Source organism: Felis catus, chromosome F2 (genome assembly GCF_018350175.1).
Source record: "Felis catus isolate Fca126 chromosome F2, F.catus_Fca126_mat1.0, whole genome shotgun sequence".
In the NCBI taxonomy this organism is placed as follows: domain Eukaryota; kingdom Metazoa; phylum Chordata; class Mammalia; order Carnivora; family Felidae; genus Felis; species Felis catus.
The window spans coordinates 79,240,356-79,246,436 of record NC_058385.1 but is presented as its reverse complement, the minus strand read 5'-3'; positions in this window follow the sequence as shown (position 1 = coordinate 79,246,436).

Below are 6,081 nucleotides of genomic sequence, written 5' to 3'. Positions count from 1 at the left end.
ATTATATTCCATCCGCCCACAGCCTTCAGCCCACGGTGCTGACCTTGGTGCTCTGTACACGGTCGGCACTTAATGAATATCAGGAATGCCCTCGCGGACTGAATATTTGCCAGGAGGAATCCGGAACTGAGAATAGGATAGTGGTTGGCTGCTGGGCCCATGGTATTGGATTAAATATTGGGACCAGAATAAAAATTTTCATACACCCACAATCCTGAACACTTAAGGAGAACCGTGTGCTATGCGCTCTCCTAAGGTTCAAAGGTGTTAATTGTTTACTCCTCAAGGTAAGCCACTGAGGAGAGTTTGGTGAGCGTTCCTGTTTAGGGATGAGGAGACAGGCACAGAGAGGGCGTTCGATTGCTGAAGGTCACGGAGCGAGTGGGTTGCGGAGCCCGGGTTTGGCTCAAGGGCCTGTCACTGGGCCCTCTCTATTCCTTCCCCGCATCGCTCGGCTTCCGTCAGAGCCCTGGGAGAGAGTCCCAGGACCTGGTAAAGGGTTAGTGTGTGTCACTGTCCCAGCTGGTTTCCATTTTTGCCAGATAGCAGGCCTGCGCGGTGCTGAGGTATGTGCTGGGCACGCGCAAACTTCATACGAGACAGACGGGGCCAGTGGGTGCTGGCCCTGGAACGTGGTCACCCCTGTGGCCCTGCCACCTGCTGTCTGCTGCTCACCTTCTCACCACGGGCCCCTTCCCCCATAGGCTGCGTTTGGCCCCTGCGCACACACCTGTGCCTCCCAGGGTGGCCACCTGGCCTTGAGGCCCTGTCCTGGACCGAACAACCCCTCAAACTTTGGTGCCTCTGTTTACCCAACATGGCAAACAGCTGCGTGGATCGCAGCAAATTACAGAAAACCCAACAATGGGAGGTGGTGTTGGAGGATGACCTGGGCTCCCCACCCCCCACCCCCAAGTTCATATGTGAAGTCCTAACTGTTACTACCTCACAATGTGACTGTGTTTAGAGATGGGGTCTTAAAAGAGGTGATTAAGGTAAGACGAGTTCACTGGGGTGAGCACTGGGGTTCACTGGGGTGACATCCAGTACGACGGATGTCCTTAGAAGGGACCAGAACAGGGGCTCCTGGGTGGCTCGGTCGGTGGAGCGTCCGACTTCGGCTCAGGTCTTGATCTCACGGCTTGTGACTTTGAGCCCTGTATCGGGCAGTCTGCTGTCAGCACAGAGCCTTCTTCGGATCCTCTGTCCCCGTGTCTCTCTGCCCCTTTCCCACTTGGGCTCTCTCTCGCTTTTTTCTCAAATATATACACACTAAAAAGAGAGAGAGAGAGAGAGAGAGAGAGAGAGAGAGACAAGTACCCAAACACGCACGAGGGACCATTTGAGGACACGGGCAGGAGATGCCGTCTACATGCCAGGAGAGAGGCCTCAAGAGGACCAGCCCTGGGCACACCTTGACCTCAGCCTTGCAGCCTCCGGAACTCTGGGAACACACGTTCCTGTTGTGTAAGCCCCAGCCTGCGGCACATCTATGGTAACCCCGGCAAAAGGCTGGTGTGAACAAACGCGGGTGTGTTCTTACTGGAGGCAGGTTGTCCGGGGCCAGTGCAGCCTACTCGTCAGGGACCCAGAATATTTCTTTCCTTTTAGCTTTTATTTTTACGTTTGCAGATGGCTTCGGCTTTTTAGGTAGTCAGAAAAGGCAAAAGCAAAGGAGGATTTCTTCCCATGTGGCCTTCTCCCCTCATGTGAGGTTTCCCCCAGTGGAGCTGGCCAGAACTGAGTCACACAGCCACCCCCCGCTGTGAGGACCTGAAGAGGTCATTTCAGCTGTGCCCATTCCCTCCCCAGGTCATGTAGGGCCTCCACAAAGAGGTAGAGGGGCGGGTGAATGGGTAGCAAACAGACATACTGTGGGGTCTCCTGCACGCGCTAAGGGCACCTGTTAAAAACTAAGCCACGTGGCAAGACCTCCTCTTGGAGTTACGGTCACCTCAGCTAAAGGAACATCGGCCTGTGATGTGAACGCAAGTGTTCACATGGTAGGGCGGGGGCTCCTCGGGGAGGGCTGTCTGCCCACTCACGAGGACATCTCTTCACGGAATGTTGTGACAGCAGGATCCTCCGGTTGTGCGGAATGAGGAGCCGTGTTTCTTTGCAAACGGGCAACCGAAGCAAGCCCCTCTTGGGACTTGCGGAGAAGAGGCCAGGCATTCATTCTGCGCTTTAGGGAACAAGAGTTAGCTCCTAGGGGGTTTTGGCCCCGCATCAATTTCCAGTTTGGTCATTTACCCTCGTGAGGTATAACCACTCATTAGGCACTAGCCCTGGTGTGACAATATCTAGCCCAGACCCCAGGGGTCCCCAGGACTAGAAAAAGCTCCTCCCTAAGCTCCAGAATCCTGCAGGGGTGATTCAGAGGAGACAGCCACTCAGCAGGTAAGAGGCATCCCCTGCGGTGCCTGCACTGGCAGGTGTCTGGGGAGCCCTCGTGGCTGGTGGGGAGAGGGCCTGAGGGTAGAGGCTGGGATCCCTGCAGGCTGACCTGGAGGCCAGAGTTTGGAGAATTTCCGCTCATTAGCACTGCCAACCCCCATCAAGCGATGTTCGCAGCTCGTGAAGGGAAGTAGCAGTCTGGCCTTGATTTCCATTCTGTGATGTTCTGTTATGTCAGCCCGAGAAGACACGGGGCTGGGTTGGTCTTTCCCTCAAGTTCACGAAACACTAGCTAAATCACTACCATCACTGGTGCGTACAAGAATTCTCTTGTCTTTTACGTACGGACTGCTGACTCATTCATTCATAATTCACAGTCCATTCCCTTCCCCGCCACTGGAAGAAGCCGCATCAATGTGTTTCATGCGTATCCTTGAGGAGGCCATTAATATGGCAGAGTCCACCTTTTCTTACACTTGAATCAGAAAGTAGGATCATGTATACAGTTGGCATTCATACGGCACGGGTAGCGGCGTCCATTTACATGCTTGCCCCAAAGCCATGTTACTTCTACGTCCCTTGCTGCGGTGGAGTCTGAAGGGATCTGGACCGTTTGGAAATCCCCCCCGATCAGATATCGATGACATCAGACCAACTGGACGGGTGAGTAAGAAGTATGTTGGAGACTTTGGTGCGTGCACTCTGTCGGTGTTAAGTCAATGACTGTCGAGGGCCCTGCTCCGTTAGTTGAATTTGGGGTGCAGTGTATGCCCTAAATCAAGGGTTTTCACTGTGAGACCATCACATTTAGGGCCAGCAAGCCTTTTCATTTTTTAATTTTTCTATTTGAGAGAGAGGGGGAGAGAGAGAGAGAGAGAGAATGAACAAGCCAGGGAGGGGCAGAGAGAAAGAGAGAGAGGGAGAGAATCCCAAGCAGGATCCATGTTCAGCACGGGCCCAGGGCTGATGCAGGGCTCAGGCTCGATCCCACAACTCTGAGATCATGACCTGAGCCAAAATCGAGAGTCAGATGCTCACCCGACTGAGCCCCGCAGGTGCCCCTGGGTCCAGATAAGACTTTGTCACAGAGGACTGTCCTGTACTTTGCAGGGTGTTTACCAGCAACCCTGGCTTCAACCCACCATGTGCCAGCGGTACCTCCTCCCCAAGCCGTGACAACCAAATACGTCTGCGGATGTTGTCCAACGTCCCCCGGGGGGTAACGGTGCCCTCTTGTCAAACACCATTTCCCAAATCAACTACCGTCAGGCGGTTTTGTGATCCAAAAGGCAGATTCAAGCCCAACAGGGTGGGGGGCGTAGCCCTGGGGACCATCACCCAGAGCCCAGCTCCGAGCTGTGTGCCCTGGTTCCTGGAGGGGAAGTGCTTCCATCAGGTGGCATCAGCCAGAAGCACGTGTTTTCATGGGTTGCTGTTTGCAGGGCCAGCTTCAGATGTGTGCAGGTGACACATTCACACAGGGCACCGTGCTCAAAAGGGCTCTCGAGGGCTTAAAGTTCTTCTGTTGTCATTTGTTTAAACATTTTGGGGGCACCTGGGGGGCTCAGTCGGTTGAGCATCCAACTTTAGCTCAGGCCATGATCTCACGGTTCGTGAGTTCGAGCCCCGCATCGGGCTCTGTGCCGACAGCTCGGAGCCTGGAGCCTGCTTCCGATTCTGTGTCTCCCTCTCTCTCTGCTCCTCCCCAGCTCACGTTCTGACTCTCTGTCTCTCAAAAATCAATAAACACACAAAAAAATTTTAAGCATTTTCAGTAAGGGACCTGCATTTTCATTTTGACCGGGTCCCCCAAATTATGTAGTCATTCCTGCTGCCTGGTCACTTTGAGAGCCTCATGCCAAAAAGTTTGTCTTTTCTCTACTGGTGTCTTTGATTTGGTTTTAAGAGTATGGGAAGAGGGGTGCCTGGGTGGCTCAGTCAGTTAAGCATCTGACTTCAGTTCAGGTCGTAATCTCGCAATTTGTGGGTTTGAGCCCCATGTTGGGCTCTGTGATGACAGCTCAGAGCCTGGAGCCTTCTTCGGATTCTGTGTCCCCCTCTCTCTCTACCACTCCCCCACTTGCTCTCTGTCTCTATCTCTCGAAAATAAATAAAACATTGAAAATTTTTTAAAAAGTATGGGAAGAGATCTCACTTTCTATTTGGCTGTGCTGATTCATGCCAAGACCTGTGGCACAAAAAGGGAAGTAAAGAACTCTTGTCACAGGTGGAAAATCCAAGGACCAGAAAGCAAAAGCGAGTTGTCCAAAGTCACACAGCAGAGCCAGGGACGGGGTTGCTATTGTTCAGGTTACTTATCCAGGTGAACATTTTAAACATGTGACCACGAGGCCCCCGTTCAGTGCAATCCAGTGACTGAATTGGCCAATAGCAAAGTAGATGAGACATTATCCCAAGAAACTTAGAGACGTTATCCCAAGAAACACACACACACTCAACTAACAACGCACGTGATGATATGTCCCAGGGCAATACACAGGACAGGTAAGGTTCAAATTCGGAGGCTGTCACTTAGTGCTGGATGGACTGAGCGGATTAATTCAACCTACATGAGTCTCAATTTTTTTCCCTCTTTAAATAAGACTGGTAATTGCCAGCCTCACGGAATGATGATGAGAAATCAGCCCATGAAAGGGTTTTATAAAAACCGAAAGGTGGAACTTACCAGAAGGGTTCATTCTGAGAGCAGGCTGTGAGTGTCTGGGCCCAAGCAGGTGCCCCTCCCCCCAGGGGATGAACGCACCATTGGAGTCATGCTCACGGGAATGCAGGGAGGTGGTATTTTGGTCCCACTTCTGACCCAAGGGCAAGTGCTCCCATTCCTTTAAAGGTAACCATTACAAAACTAATTATGAGTTTTTAAACATCTACTTATGAGCAAGGTCCTCTTTGGAAAGTCTTAAATATTTTTAAAAGCACACAGAATCAAAATTTTCAACAATGTTTGTTGGCCCTCCTTCCCTCTTATAGGCCCACAGTGGTTTCTTTCAAAATGTCTGTGTTTCCCTTTTGTGCTTTGGTTACTGGCCCCAGATCAGTGGGGGAGGAAGGTAAATGAGATGTGGGCAGCCTGGGCACTGAAACTGCGTGTGGGGACCGGCTGCTCTGAGATGGCGACCTGGGCATCCGTCCCTTGGCAGTCACTGCTTACTTGGTCTGATCTCAAGAGAGTAGTTTTCTCTCCGCTTCTTGGGAAACTTTTGTTTATTCTATTTTCAAAATCCCAGCCATAAAGAAGTTACAGTTTTGGCAGTGGGAACAGACACCTTCCAGGCCATTTGGCTCTTTGTGGCCTCATTTAATTAACTGACCGTCTGTGCAGGCTTGATACACGAGGCACAGACATCCGGGGCTGGGCGGCTTAGGAGAAGAAATGGAAGGAGTGACTCAGGTTGGCAGGTGTTTCCACCTCCTTTGTTGATGGATCGATAACATCTCCACACCATGTGCAGGTGTGATGCCTCACGTCCCTTCCCTTGTCCTTCCCAGAGCACTCACGCTGTACCTGCAGGAGCCCCGGGAGCTGAGTGTCGGCCTGGCTGTGTCTCTTATGAGATTCCTGACAATCCATGCATCTTCTTGCCTCTTTGGCCTCAGCTTCATAGATGTAGCAGGACGAAGCGGAGCTCTGTGATCTATAAACCTTCCTCCAACTCTTCCTTT